Genomic DNA, 16,203 nt, shown 5'->3' with positions numbered 1-16,203 from the left:
CTGGAGCTGTTATATCTCAGTATTAGATTTTGAGTCAAAGGTCCAGTCACAAAGTCATTTTATATGTTGATTTCAAGCAACTAGAGCAAAATCTTCATAAAATCATTAAATTGTAACTGTTATAAATGTATTGTAAATGAAAGATTTGATCAAGTAATGTCTTACATATAGTACCTTTTTATATTATTTATTAATTGCAGCTTCTATCATGTAAACTACTCTATCATGTAAATCACTTTAGGAGTAATTATTATGTTCATATTATATTTTTCCTTTTATATCATATGTTAACATATACTGTACATTTTTAAAGACCAAGACTTCCAAAGACTTTCATCACACTGAGGCTATTTCTTACTCCTCAAGTGACTGAACTGAAATACATTGCTGAGGTGAACACACAATACCTTTTTATGTCCTTGCTAGTTTTTCAAAGATGCTAATTTATGGAAATTCTTCCTACATTTGCATCTCCATCGCTGAGGTTATGCCCGCATACATAATGGTGAATTTAATGTTAATGATAGATTATATCTAAAGCAGAAAACAAACATTTTATGCATTTGCGCCACAAAGTCTGTGCTAAGATTCAACCTTTATTGTAACAAAACAATACACCCTCACATTGCTCATAAAGGCAGAAACTTTTTACTTTTCATAAAGCAAAGGCAAGCGCACCATCTGAATTGTGTTGCTTGTAAAATCAATCAAAGCTGGATCTATTTGCCCCCGAAAGAATCTCAAACCAATATGCACCAGTACACAGCAAATCCTCTGAATGTATTTCATCATATTCACCATGCCTGGCGATATGCACATTCTGGACCAGAGATAACATGCAGAGAGAAACAATATTGACAATGCAGAGGGAAGCGTATTAATCAAATAGAGATAAATCCATCCGTTCAGAGCCGGCACAATGGGAGACGGACAGCAAGTGGAGCGCTCAAGCTCCATAGACCCCATAGTGCGGCCGAGAATGGGGCAAGGACAAAGCGAAGGTGAGCGCCGTTCAATTCATTATGTGTCTGTCATAATGTATCTGGAGAGAAAAGAGTTCTCAGCACCAGTCCTCGAAATGTTAAAAACTCTCAGTGCCTTTGCAGTTGCGGGTTTTACTTGCCATTGCACCATTACTGTTTGTGCTATGGATATAAATGATGAAGAGAGGTGAGGTGTACTATTACTTTACAAGACATTGAAAAATAAATGTGTTTGTATGTAAGACATTATAAAGGGGCACTTATACTAACAATGAAAAGGGGTCATGCAGTCGAACTTGACAATATCAGTTATATATGTGAAATACTATAGCTGCACATGATATAACAATGTAATTACATTATAATTACATTGTAGTAACTTTTCTATACAGTGGTTATTTACAATATATATATTTTTTTCATTTTCTTTTTTTAAAATCCTCTTTAGAATAAAATCCCGCCAGCCACGTTCTGCAGCACAACAACAGATGTGCTCAATAAGTGAGATCCTCTGGAGCAGCTGTATGTTGAATACTGGTTCATTGACCATATGAAGACAAATGGCTAACAGCTGTTTTCCCCCACTGCAGTCCCACCTCTTGGAAAAAATAAAGGAAATCTGTTTCTTAAGTTCATCACACAGTGTGTCCCCGGCTGTAGTAATGCTACTCAACCGAGAAGCTACAGATGGACTATGCAGCACTGCAGCTTTTAGGTGAAGTCCACATGTATACAATTAACACTGCTATTGCTATAACATTGTACACCACGTAATGTGCTAGAAATAAATCAGGGCTAATGGTGAATGTTTTTTTTTTTCGTTCTTCATTCTTCCCCTTATAATAACCGTGGAAAAGTTCAACAGCTTTTGTTGTAAAGACTTTTAAAAGGAAACTCAGTTTAATAAATAACCACACCCTGGGAAATATTCAATGAATCCAAAAGTACCCCCTTGATATTATCAGTGTCATCCCGCTTTTGTGGCTGGGATTCGCAAAACATGATGAAATATATAGATTATAATAGTGCTAATCAATAATTCATCACACACTGATCAGTATTATAGCTATTTATTTTGCACAAAGGCATGTCTTGTTTGGTATGCCCATATATTTACATTTATAATGAAGTGAATACTGTCGAATCAATAATCTTGTACTAAATGTGCCATTAGCTGAAACAAACAAGTAGGCCTACTCTGTTACTACAATCCGGCTTAAGTTGTGGATATGCATATCAACAGCCTCTTCGAAATCAACCCAGGCGATATAATTCCATGCATTGTTTCCATAACAAAGCCTTTTCTGTGTATTCTAACTGCAGTGAATTACAATATTGTTCTGCCACTGGTGTACATTGAACCCTATATTAATGAAACCCAGTGTACGTCTTTTGAAATACGGCCATAAAAGAATTCAAAGCCTGTGATTTAAAATTTTTTTTTGCAAATAATTTGTTGCATCCAGCAAATAAGCACACTTTTTTTCATTTTAACCCCCCCCCCCCCCCCCCCCCCTTAGTGTATTTTTTTACTACAGTACATTTAAATATTCCAGTAAAATATCAGACTGTAATGGTTACAATGCAAAAATGGCATGCTTTATATAAATAGAACTATGTCAAGCAAAAAAAAGTGCTAACTGTTCAAATTGCATTCAGCTCAGATTTTAGCCATGTTTGCACTGTAGCCTGATTTGCATAATTTCTGTAGTGAATCAGGTACTAAAGTAATGCAGACAGTGCATGCAGATAAACAGTGCTATCAGTGAATGCAATCCATCCTCAGCAAATCCCCCCCCCCCATGTGTTTTATCCTGAGCTGCATTGAATGTAAGATTGAATTGAGATGTTACAGTGCCACAGACTGTAGAGCTGACAGGTCATTTAGTCTTGGAGTCACTGGGCTTTGAGATGTCGAGCTTCGAAGCGTCTTTTGTGTCGAGAGTCACCAGGCATTCTGCCAGTGACCAGGAAGCCTCCTTGAATGTCACGCCATAGCTGTTTACTGACAATCAATAAGCCATAATATGAAGCAGGAATACCAATTGGTGAGAGTTTACAGCCCAGCCTGTGCATTACACATGGATCATTATCACTGGAGAGGTTAAGTGTTAAATCTGAAGTGTGTTTGCCTATCCCAATTTAACATGTAGAGCTATAGTATTAGTAAGGAAACAGTGGTAGGCTGATATTTTTTTGTGTGTGTGTGTGTGTTTATCATATTCACATATTGTATATCATTTAAATTATGCGTATCATATTGTCATCAATATCATTGCTTATTAAAAACAATTCAGAAATTTCACACTTTTAATGTGCCGAAATGGCTGGCCATTTATTTCCTGAAAATTACATTTTGTTATTGACTTCTTTTTTTTTTTTTTTTTTTTTTTTTTTTTTTTTAATGAAGGTCCTTGTAAAAAAAAAAAAAGAGTAGATTTTAGCATATGTTAATTGCAACTAAATGCAAATATATTATAGTTTGAATTTATTTTAAATGCAATTATGTCCTGATTTAAATATAATCTAAAAATAATACAATTTCATCATTTTATTGACTTTAAAATATGGTTAAAGTGTACTGCTAAATGTGCGGAGTAAAATATACTCCTGTACAGTATAGAAAATAATTGTAAGATTGGATGCACACTACTGGAGAATATTCATTATTATTATTATTAAGCACACTGCTTTTTCACAAGGGGTATTTTATGAATTTATATATTTCCTTTACTGACTGAACTATTTCTTTAAGAAAGATATCAATAACATATTGCAAAGCAGTGTTGAAGCAGAGGTTCAGTTGTCAAAATAGCTAACAATACAAGGCTGTTTTGAATTTCATGTTATGCAGAAAAGCGGCGATGGCACTCACAGGTCATTGGCTCAAGGGCAAGCATGTGGAGTGTTTTATTACCTCGAAACCTTTTGATACCAAATTGCTGACACTGATTGTACAAACATAGGGCAGAGTTTGTACAAAACCTCTGGCTGAACTCGCCGTTACCCTCGCTTGTTTCCACAGTCTGCATCCTAATAAGTCAGCAGCAAGGACGTTACTGCTGCGGGAACAGAGGAGCTAAAGTAGACACTGGCCTAAAATGCATTAATTTATGCTAATAGCGCCACTGCAGAACAGCCGAAGGTTTGACCTCCCACTTACCTTTGCAGACACTTTATTCCGGTCAGGCCACACCAAACTCCAAAAGAAGTTGCTTCTGACCCCATTAATTGATTTCAGCGGGACTTCTCAAGGCTCCTAAAACACCAAAACTGCAACAGCGGTGTATACGAGGCTGCAGTAAGGATACTGATATGATAATATAGATTTTAAGGCCAGCAAGATGAATTGGAAATCTTTTCAAGAAACACTGAGGCCTGCCCTGACCCCTTATTACCTGACCTTATGGCATCTACAAGGATGAGAGGAAATGTAACCTAGGCTGAACTGTGCAGAGTCCTCCACCTCAGGGAGAACTTAGAATACAGTTCATCACAGCTGCAGATTCACAGAGTACCTATATTAATAGCCTATTCAAACAAGAAAGGTAAAAGGTCAACACAAAGGAAAATATTTTATTTGATATACAGAAAAAGCTTCTTTTTTTTTCTTTACTCTCAAGCTAGGTCAGCAGATACATATATACATATATTTGTTTGTTTTTTAAATAATTTTATCTGCAAAATCAATATATTTGATTTGTATACTTTCTCATATACACAGATAATATGTTAATTTCAATTTAATTTGAATGTTGGGATGAGAGTCATAATGAAGCATTGTTGTTTTATGTTTAATTTGATTATTATTTTAATGATAATAAAATAATGGTAACACTGTAGGTGCCCTTGTTACACATTACATGTACTTATTATAATAACTATTATAATAACAATAAATTACCCTAATAACCCTAAACCATTTTTATTACCAATTGTAGCCTAAAACCAGAGTTTTACAACAAAAATCATGGTTAAACTATGGTTAGTATAGCAAAACGTTGTTGTTGTTGTTTTTTTTTTTTTTTTTTTTTTTTTACATGGTTTAACAATAGTAGCCAATAACCATGTTTCTTTGGTATTTTATATACATATTTTCATGTTATCTTTTTATTTTATAGCATGTATTTGTGAAAAAGATAAGGCAGTCACAGCACACAATAGAATAACGCTGCACATTTCACATCCGTGGACCTTAATGTTACCTGTTACCTGTTTTGTCAATGTAAATAATCTTATCTTAAAATATATCAATAAGAAAGTATACTCCAGTCTTTATGACTTGTATAATCTTGTAATAAATTAAGGAAAACAAAATGACACAAGCCATCATATATAGTCCAGTAGTAATCTGTCTCTTGCTAAATTAAGTAACAAAAAGTCACAGATACCGAAATGATAGTCCGACCCAATATGGCTCAGTTTTTCTACACATGTTGCTCTGTCGAGTGGCAGAAATTATTTCATGTAGGCCATTCTGAGTCAACACCATTCTTTTCCAATGAGTGGGAGAGGAGTTTCCCCCCACGCTGACTGTTTTAATTGACTAGCTTTCCAGAAACAACATATCTGAAGATCATTAAAACAAGATAAAGTGGCTTGAAGTATAAAGCCTAAAGTGTCCTTAACTGCTGAATATTAATAAGTGCATAGTGTCTAATTTGTACTTTTGAGTGTTTGCTGAAAGTGTTTTTATTCAGTCAATTTGAGCATGTTTTCATCTATTAACATATTTGTTCAAATAACCATTGCTAAAATTCAAACAAATAAGAGTAAATTACAGGTTTATCCATGGCTAAACAATTTCATGAATGCTTTTTTTTTTTTGCATCTAATATGAAGGAATATTAATTACTAGATCGGAAAGCAACATCTAAAAAGTGATTACAGCTATTACATCACAGTTGCAATGTTTTTTTTTTTTTCATTTGTTGAATAATGTTAAAAATAAAATAATACATTCATAAAAATAGAATAAATGATTTAATTTGTGGAAGATGCCTCACTAAATGCCAATCAGCATTTACAGTTTATTTCAATATGCATTGAATCTGTGCTATTACCCAAAGCAGAGCCATCGGATCCGATTAACTGCATAGCTGTGCTGATGCAATGACATGGATCCTGATACAGAATTTAAGGAGGCAGGTGAATTCTCATTGCATGCAGATTGAGCCAGAATGTGAATATACATAAATTAATGTGATGTTATTAAGTTGCAACTCTCTGGCTTTTATTGCAGGACCAGTGCATCACTAAAAGATTTTGCTCAACAGTATGCACAATTGTAAGCTAACAGAATACAAATGAATGAAAAAGAATGAAATTCAAAGAAATAAGAGTATGTTTTTGATGTCAGCATGAATTAAGTGCTGTGATTTAAACCGCATCTATTAAGATTGTTCTTTGTTTCATTGTTTAAATCAAATTAGATGAAAAACAAATCTAGTGAATATGTATAGATAAAATGAAAATGTTGCAAAAAGCAGTATATATTGAATTTTTTTTATGGTAATAAAATACATTTTAATACACATATATTAAAATAAATTCCATTTATAAAGTTATATTTTAAATGTTAAACATTTCATCAATATACAGACAATATATATATATATGTTGGTCGCAATTGATTCTTCTTCTTTTTGTTTTAAACAATGTAATGGACATTTTGCAGTAATGGACAAACCTAAAAGGTAACTCTTTACAATTAGTGTGGCACTTAAAGACATTTTTCAAGTTGGTTTGAACAATCACATTCATTTCCGGCTACCTGGAGGGAAAATACACCGGTCTCTGGAAAATATATTGATCATGCTCTGCTCTTAAAGGGATACTCTACAGCAAAATAAAAATCTGTCATTAATCACTTACTTCCCTGTTGTTCCAAATGCGTAAAAGCTTTGTTCATCTTTGGAACGCAGTTTAAGATATTTTAGATAAAAACAGGGAGGCTGCGACACAGGATGTTCTGTTTTCTTTCAAATCAAAGTGTAAATATATGTAGAAAAAGTATCCTTGTAGCACGACTGACACAGAAGAGTGTATGCTGCCTGAGTACAGCTCAGATTCGCCAAAATGGCGCTATGCTGATGTCGAGTGATAAATAGGAGACAAATTGTTGAATAAAGTCATTATTTTTGTTTTATTCGCATGGAAAAAGTATTCTCATTGCTTCATAATGTTACAGTTGAACCACTAGCAGAAGGACGATTCTGACGATGCTTTTCATATTTTTATGGACCCTGACAGTGTATTTTACTTGGCAGTCTATGGGACAGTCACAAGCCGTGACACAACAGCTGTGTGAAATCTCCCTCGGTGGATGGCACAACACTCCTCTGCCGTGCAGTGGATTGCGACGGCTCTTCAGTGTTTGGGCAGCCGGCAGGAGTCGCCCGTTCCCTGCTCCTCCCCATTCTGGTGGACGGCAGCAAGCTCCGGCCTCCTGGCGAATGGCACCGACTCCTCCGCTCCCTCACGGACGGCAGACACCCCTCCACACCTCAGGTGACCGGCAGTGAGTTCGTCCATCTCCGGCAACTCACTCCAGCCCACCGCCTCGATCGTCCATGGTGGCAGACTGCTTCGCCCTGCTCGATGGCACTGAGGGATTCACCCCAGCGGCAAGGGATCCTTGGCAGCGCGTCTCTCCTTTCCTTCTGGGTTTCGGCACCAGTGTAACAATATAAAAACTTCATAATCACGGGAAGAAGGAGGCGGGCGCTCCATTCCCACGCCTCTCGACTCCGCCCCACTCATCACAGATTAATCTAAATGATTATTGTACTATTTATAATTTTGCAGATATTGTTTCGGAATAATAAATTAATCATTACTTCAAATACCCCATTTCAGAATTAATATTAGCACATTTCTACATTTCAATAACAAAAGTTTAAATAAATTGATGTACAAAATTTGAATTGAACTCACTTTGGGAGTAGGTTGTAGAACTCTTTGTACTTGAGACTAATTTCCATATTTACAATTTACATAATTAACAACTTAAATTAGTTTTGAGTGAGTTATGAATGTTCCAGCACAAAGCGTGACAGTCCCTAGTCTCCCCTACATGAAAAAGCAACATGTTTTTCATTATGAAACGTGCAAACAGACAGGACTGGAATATTCTGTAAAATTATAAGGGAGGCTAATATGAGATATTTAACTTACAATCACATTAACTAACCATTTTCGGCGCACTCCTAAGCTATCAATATTAAGTGTACAAATGAAGTATAACTGGTTAGTTCTGTAACTGATGAACGCATATGCTGACCTGTTCTCTATAAACCATTGGGAAAAGCTTCTTCCAAGGCATTTCATGTGATGACTGTCCTAGATAAATGTCAAAACACTTGACAGATTCTCTGTTATTAGGCTAGGATATTTTGAAGTAGCAGGATCCTGTGTCGGCTGTGTTTCAATTAGACGTGACTATTTATAAAATAAAATTGACTGCTGGGGATTGAAGGGGTTGTGGAACGGGCTTTGTTTGTGCTTTCTTTTTTTTTATTGTGCTGTTAATTATAACATGGCAGTTGAACAGATTTTCCAACACTGTTAAAGACATCCTATAACACAATAAACTATGATTCTGACTAATGTTTTGGAAACAAGGGAAGCTGAGTTACGTCTAGAATGTGCTTAAACATGCAACCTTTCTGCTGGAGCGGAATGGACGACTGAGTGCTTACCGTAGGCCACTAAGTGCTTTTGAACTAATTGTTACACTCTGATGTATTATATTTCACTCTGACATAACACTCTGAAATCACAGGTAGTGATTTTATCTCAATTATTCAGAATGATAAATAAAAAAGACTGATAGGCCAGTTTAGACCCATTGATCACTAGTTAATGAACTCTGAATTAGTCTGTTGACTTTCTATAAAAAGTCAAAAAACCTTAATAAAAATCAAGCTCATCTGTTGGCAAATGTAGGGAAAAAATAGAATAGTATTTTCAAAGGAACAGTTTAAAATGTAAAACTGATGCCTGCCTTCTAGACAGATTTTTAAATGTAGCATTACATCACTTGGTCACCAACTGATCCTTTGCCATGAATGTGTTCTGTGAGAACAGCTGATACAATTTTTTATTTTTATCAACCTTTATCCTTTATCCAACCTTTATCAAGCATTATTAGGGATTATAGACTTGTATTTTAGTTGAAAGAGATGGTTTAAAGATAAATGCCTTGATTATATTTGTTTGTTACAAACATAGTTTGTCACTTCACAAGATGTTAATTGATTGACTGGAGTGATGTGGATTACTTGTGGATTATTATGCTGTTTTTATCAGCTGTTTGGACTCTCATTCTGACAGCACCATTCACTGCAGGGGATCTATTGGTGAGCAAGTGCTTAATTGCTTAATTTCCAACGCTATCTCATGACGGTTAGGTTTAGGGGCAGGGTTAGGTGTAGGTCATTCATACAAATTCATAAGAATTTTGCACCTCGTAAAATACGTACGATTTGGCAACAATCATTCAAATTTGTACGAGCGTGGTGTGAATAATCCACCTTGTGAAAAATGTACGAATTGCTGTGAGATTGGGTTGTAATTTCTCCAAATCTGTTTTGAAGAAGAAACAAACTCTTCTATGTCTTGGATGGCCTGTGGATGAGTAAATTATTGGATGAAATATAACATTTATAAAATATAAGACTTGATTTGGATGTGAATGAATCTGAAGGGTGAATGGTACAATGACTCACTCAAAAAGTGTAGATGCTGCATACTTATGTAATGAGGTAACAAACAGGGCAAATCAGTGAACAAATATTTTTACTGAAAAGGATAAAGATATTTGAGTCATTGGGACGAATCAAAAACTAATTTACTAGCTGTTAATCCCTCAGACATACAGAAATAATTTGAACAAAAATCAGTCATTGAGACATTATTTAAAATGTAGTCCAAGATAAAAACTAATTTCAAAATGTTAACAATGTTTTTATGCATAGTTGTGTAAATAATTACACGTGGCTTACATACAGTTTGAAAAACATTTAAATCTTCCATCATCACCTGTCTAATTATAGATCAGATCAGAAACCTAATTCTAAAAAAAAAAAAAAAAAAATCTATTAGTATAATAATTGTGCTTACAAGAATTATTATTATTATTTCATTTATAACTTTATAAATGTCTTCAAGAGGACATAGAACTATATAATTAGAATTCAGGACACCTCTAATAACCTCCAAATAATTGGCAGTTAATTATTTAACTAATTTCCTTACGTTATGTGTGGAATAGATTAAACTTCAAGCTGAAATAATGTCTTTTCTATATATATATATATATTTTCTAAATTATTTAGACTATATGTAATAGGACAAATAAAAACCATACAAAATAAATAAATCTCATATATAAAAATACATAATTGCATACACATTTGTTGTATCACTGGTAAGTAAAACTTCACCCATGGTAATTAAATTAAATTCACTGGCTTTTAAGCAATCAAGGTTTGAACTGATACTGTTTAAATTAGACTGCATTCAGTCTCTACCTTTAATTTAATCTAAATTCCTGCTTCAATTAAATATTAATCTTCCAATTGATACTGGATATTTATGGATACTTAATTCCACATTCCAGTATGCTAAGAAAGCTGTTAGTGTGCTCTAACAGAGATCATTCTTAGTGTTTCATCATATAAACCAAATACTGTTTACTGCATTCAGTTTTAATGGGAAAAAGTGCTAATAGATAATTAACATTTTCATTAGAAGTAGATAAAAAAACAAAAACAAAAAAAAAACCTTTGCTCGATAAATGATTGATCATCACAAAGATAATTATTAATCATCTTTTACAGGACGTTTCCCAACTCCTACTTGGAAAATGTCAGGATTACTGTATATTGAATGTATATAAAATATTTGACTGTCCAAAATTACTCTCAGTGATCAGATGTATTACATAAACTATTTTCTTGTATAAGCAATATTTTGGTTACATAAGCTATTTTCCTGTGTTCCTCAAACAGAATGACTGTTTGAAATCTTTGGCTTCAGGACTGGGGTTTGTGTTGACATTTAGTTCAAATCTAAAGAGCAAACAACAACTTCATGGCATGCAGTAAGATAAGTCATATCTGCGCTTTAGACCTGTAATTAACATAATACCTGATCTCAACTTAATTAACTTTGTTGATCTAATTAATAACTTGATTCTGCACATCAGTTTTAAATTAAGGGATTAATTAAGGCATAGTTTCAGCTAGCTATTGTTTTTTTTTTTTTTTGTGTGTGTGTGCATTGGTTTAATCGAGATTAGAATTTAATCTAGATGTTCATTTGTTGTTCATGAAAGCTATAATGAGCCATTGTGAGAGTCATTTACATGTGACATCTGATGTGGAATCTAAGTCCGACATGAGATAACTATATCCACTTCCAATATATTATATTTAGTATTAAATTCCACAGTATGACAAATAAGGATTTCCAAAAGGTGCAAAGTAAACTATAACTACCTCTTGATCAAACAGTTAATTAAAGGAATAGTTCACCTTCACTTGGTCCCCATTCACTTGCATAGTGTATTTTTATATACTATGGAAGTCAATGGGGACCAGCAACTGAAGGTGAACTATCCCTTAAAGGTAACAATGTTTATGTAGGTATGAATGGCATCATTCATACTGGCAGATGGAAGTTTTTCAATTTGATTTGATTTATTTGACAATATATTTAAAACAAGTACAATAAAGCCCAAAAGACCAATTCATACACATCTTTAAAAGAAACTGTCGAGGATAAAATACACAAAAAAGCCATAGGCTTATTTCCATTGTGGTCCTCAGAATTCAAAAATGTACGAGCAGTTCATATGGGAATGAGATCAAACAACACACATCATCATATAATACCTCAAACATCATTAAAAAGAAATGTTTTAACTTCTCTTCTAAAAAAACTTTCGTCTTGAATTTGTTTTAAGCAATCAGGCAATTCATTCCAAGCAACAGCGCTAGAATACAAAAACGAATTCTTCCCATTTAAACTCTTATACCGACACAAATATATATTGTTTATCCTTGACCTTGTAGAAAAACTATGAATATCTCTTATGAAAACATAATAATCAAACAAATACTTTGGAACTTTTCTCTGTAATATTTTATACACCATCATCAACTTAAGAAAAATGACCCTCTTGTCCACTTTTAAAAACCCTATTTCCCTAAAATGATTAGTATTTAAATGCATTTGTGGATGAAGGAATAGAATAATTCTACACAACTTGTTCTGAGCAGTCTGTAATTTAATTTTCACTCGTTTCGTAGAGCCACTATACCAGAAAGTTGCTGCATAATCAAAATGTGTTTGCACTAATGCACCAGCTAACATTTTTAAGGTTTGAGTATCTAAGTAAGCAGCCTGTCTACCTAAGAATTTTATTCGATTACATACTTTAGAATGAACTTGAACAGCCATACTATCCCCAGTTAGTGTAAAATCAGTTTATTTTGAAAAAACCAGTTGGATACTTCCGCAATCTCTCTACTTAATTCATTTTCTATTATTTCTTTCTTCTCGTCAGTAACAATTATTGTTGCATCATCAGCATATAATAGCAGGTGGCTAGAACAGGCCATTTTTAGATCATTTATATACATTAAAAAAAGTAAGGGTCCCAATACGCTGCCTTGTGGTACACCACAAGAGATGGGTAAATTATCTGAAAACACTCCGTTTAAGTCTACCATTTGACACCTATTTGAAAGATAAGAGTTAATCCATTTACATGCTTTAGAGTCAAAACCCATAGCATTTAATTTTAATAACAAAATATTATGGTCAACTGTGTCAAAGGCTTTCTGTAAATCTAGTAATACCATTCCACTTAATTTACCTTTATCCAATTCTTTCTTTATGTAATCTGTCAAATACAAAATTGTTGTTTCAGTGGAGTGCATCCTCCTAAAGCCAGACTGAAGTTCATACAAAATATTACATTTAAAAATATATTCTTCAATTTGGTCAAATAAAATCTTTTCAAACACTTTAGATAAGGAAGATAGAATTGACACAGGCCTATAATTATAACACTCAAACCTACTCCCTTTCTTAAACAGGGGGAAAACTCTTGCTTGTTTTAATTCATCAGGTACCTTAGCTTGGCCTATAGAGAGATTTAAAATATGAGTGACCACAGGGGTTATAAAATTAGCTGAATCTTTAATAAACCTTGCTGGAATATTATCTAAACCTGTCGCTTTATTGCATTTCAGATCTGTTAATTTCTTATAAACTGTAGTCTCATTTACCTTATTAAATGAAAAACCTCCTAAAGTGACACCACACTTAGCATAATACTCCTTAACTAATTTATCATTATATAAACTGGTCTGAACTGGTAACTCCTTTATCAAATTGTCAGCAACAGTAGTAAAAAATCTATTAAAACAGTTGGCTACTTCTTTCTGGTCTGTCAACAATTGATCATTAACTTTAAGACTAATTCTAGAGCCTTTACTCTTAGCCCTTTTCCGACACCCTAAATCATTTAAAACTTGCCATAACTTTTGAGAATCCTGCTTTACTTCACTAATCTTATTCTTAAAAAAAATTGTTTAGCGTCTTTAATCTTACATCTTGTCTCATTTCTTTTATGTTTAAAGTTTTCATAGTCATCCTTATTTCCATTCCTTCTAAATGCTTTTATACTATCATTGCGTTCCTTAATATCTTTCAAAATACTATCTGTCATCCAAGGTTCTGTTCTTTGTTTAATTCTTATCTCCTTGCAAGGCGCAACTTTGTTCAAGACTTTTAAGAAATTGTTCTTAAACTTGTCCCAAGCTATATCAACATCATCACACTGCGTCACCTCAATCCAATTAATCTTACTAAGTTCTTCAACAAAAAATTGTGGATTATACCTTTTAAGCGATCTCATTTGTAATGTATAATGTTGCCTTATGGCCTCTCTCTTTAATTTCCTAATTACATAAACCATATTATGATCACTTAATCCAGCTTCCAAAACACCACTTCTAAAAATCTTGTGATTATCTGAAACTAATATACAATCAATAATTGTTCTACTTTTAGGAGTAATTCTAGTAGGATCAACAATAATTTGTTTCAAGGCATATGACTTACAAAATGAACTAAAATGTTTAAACACTGACAAATCATTCTTCAGCATATCTGTATTTAAGTAACCCAAAATGATTAACTCTTGACCTAAAACATAATTTGACACATTTAAAATCTCATCGAGACTCTCATAAAAGTCCCTTTGATCAGGAGGACGATAGCAAATACCAACCAAAATCGGTTTACTCTTCGGCAACAGAATATCAAGCCAAACTGCCTCGACTGCAGTATTTGCAAAGTCGTTTCTCTCTTTAAACATCAAATCTGACCTTATATATGCACATACACCGCCTCCTTTTCGATTTCGATCTTTTCTCAATAAGTAATCTCAATAATTGTCTATATGAATCTCTGCATCCAGTATCGAATCATCAAGCCATGTTTCACTGCAGCTGAACAACGCCACATTAGATTCTTGACATAAATAACGAGGTTCACTTATCTTTGGAAGCAGACTCCTGACGTTGAGATGAACCATGTGCAGACCTTTCATTGTCCCAATAGACCGAAAATCGCTGATTTTGGACGTTGTTGATTTTGAAAGAAGTTGTATTTCCTCATTCACAGTAGATTTACTCGACCGAGTCCTCAATATCCTGCCTCTATTCTCCGTCATAGAGAACATATCAGACACACCATAGTTCTTTCGACATAAATCTCTTGTTTCATTACAAGGACGTAAATCGTTCCACTGCTCCGCCATCAGGCTCCATTCGACACCAATTTCCGAACGCCGACATTGCTCCGCACCCAAAGCCCGACGGCCATCCGCAGCAAAAGTTTGGCAAACTCTTTCACCACCTTTGCACGAACCAGGCCCAGGACATTGATGTATGTCTCCCGACACAAGTAGACACATTAATATGATTAATAAGTCACTTAACTGTCTTTTTTGGCCGCGTCTTTGTTTCTTTGAACATGTAATCCATGGACGAAAAATCAACGTATAGATAACATTCTTTCCAAAACCGAGATGTTTACCTCCACATCTAGCTTGCTTAATTTCAATATTAAAATCCAAGTTAATATTGTCCACCTCATTAAAATGCCAGTGAGAAGATGAGTAGTAAGATTAACACTCCACACCTGCCTGCCGCCATCCTGATGATGATCAGTAGTATTTTACTATCTTGAATTTTTTTTTTCTTTTATTATTGATCTGACCAGTTTTATTTTACTATCACTTTAAAGTGTCCTTGTTACAGTGTAATTGTATGTTTCAGTACTGAGTAATTAACTATGTACTTAAAATATTTTTGGGTAAGGATTAGGGTTTGTAACGTAATTCACATTACAGAAATGGCCCTTCTAAGAGTAGTGAACAACCTGCTCCTTGCTTCTGATTCAGGTGCCATCAGCCTCTGGTTCTTTTAGACCTGAGTGTAGTTTTTGATACTGTTTGCCATTCTGTACTGCTATCTCATTTTTTACTGATACTGTTTTTACAGTTCATATATATCAGACAAGCAACAGTTCATTAGCATTGATACATCCAAATCTTATTCTGTCACTTTTTCACATGGTGTGCCTCAAGGATCTGTCCTTGGTCCACTTCTATTCTTAATCTATACTTCCACAGTTATGGTGATGATACACACATATTTTTTTACTGTAAAACCCAATTCTGGGTTGTAAAATATTTCACCTTCATAATATTGTCTGCCTACAACCATCTTTAAAATTCAAGATGCTGAAACTGTTGTTCATGCATTTATTATGTCGCATGTGGATTACTGTAACTCTTTGTTTAAAGGCCTACCTAAGAAAATACTTAATCGCTTGCAGCTTACCCAAAATCCAGCTGTTCGTGTTCTTACATTTATCAAAAATAAATCCCAGATCATTCTGGTTTTACAGCAATTTCACTAGCTTCCTGTCAACTATATTGAATTTAGTTTAAGATTCTTGTTTTAGTTTTTAAGGCCTGTCATGGGTCAGCACCTTCTTACCTTTCTGAATTAATTCTCCCCATGTCCCTGCCTGTACTTTGAGCTCGAGCTCTTAAGATTAGCTTGCAGTACCCAAATTCCTACTATCTAGTGTGGGTGGTAGATCATACTGCGTTTCTGCTGCCAACCTCTGTAAT

General features: G+C 34.2%; 1 protein-coding gene across 2 annotated transcripts in view; it reads right to left on the bottom strand.

Moving 5' to 3' along the window:
- Positions 1 to 16,203, bottom strand: part of LOC127979215 (uncharacterized) — a 143,377-nt gene that overhangs the window by 120,770 nt on the left and 6,404 nt on the right. The window lies entirely within an intron of this gene.

This window comes from Carassius gibelio, chromosome B19, assembly GCF_023724105.1.
Source record: "Carassius gibelio isolate Cgi1373 ecotype wild population from Czech Republic chromosome B19, carGib1.2-hapl.c, whole genome shotgun sequence".
NCBI lineage: Eukaryota > Metazoa > Chordata > Actinopteri > Cypriniformes > Cyprinidae > Carassius > Carassius gibelio.
This window is presented reverse-complemented; position numbering and strand designations above follow the sequence as displayed.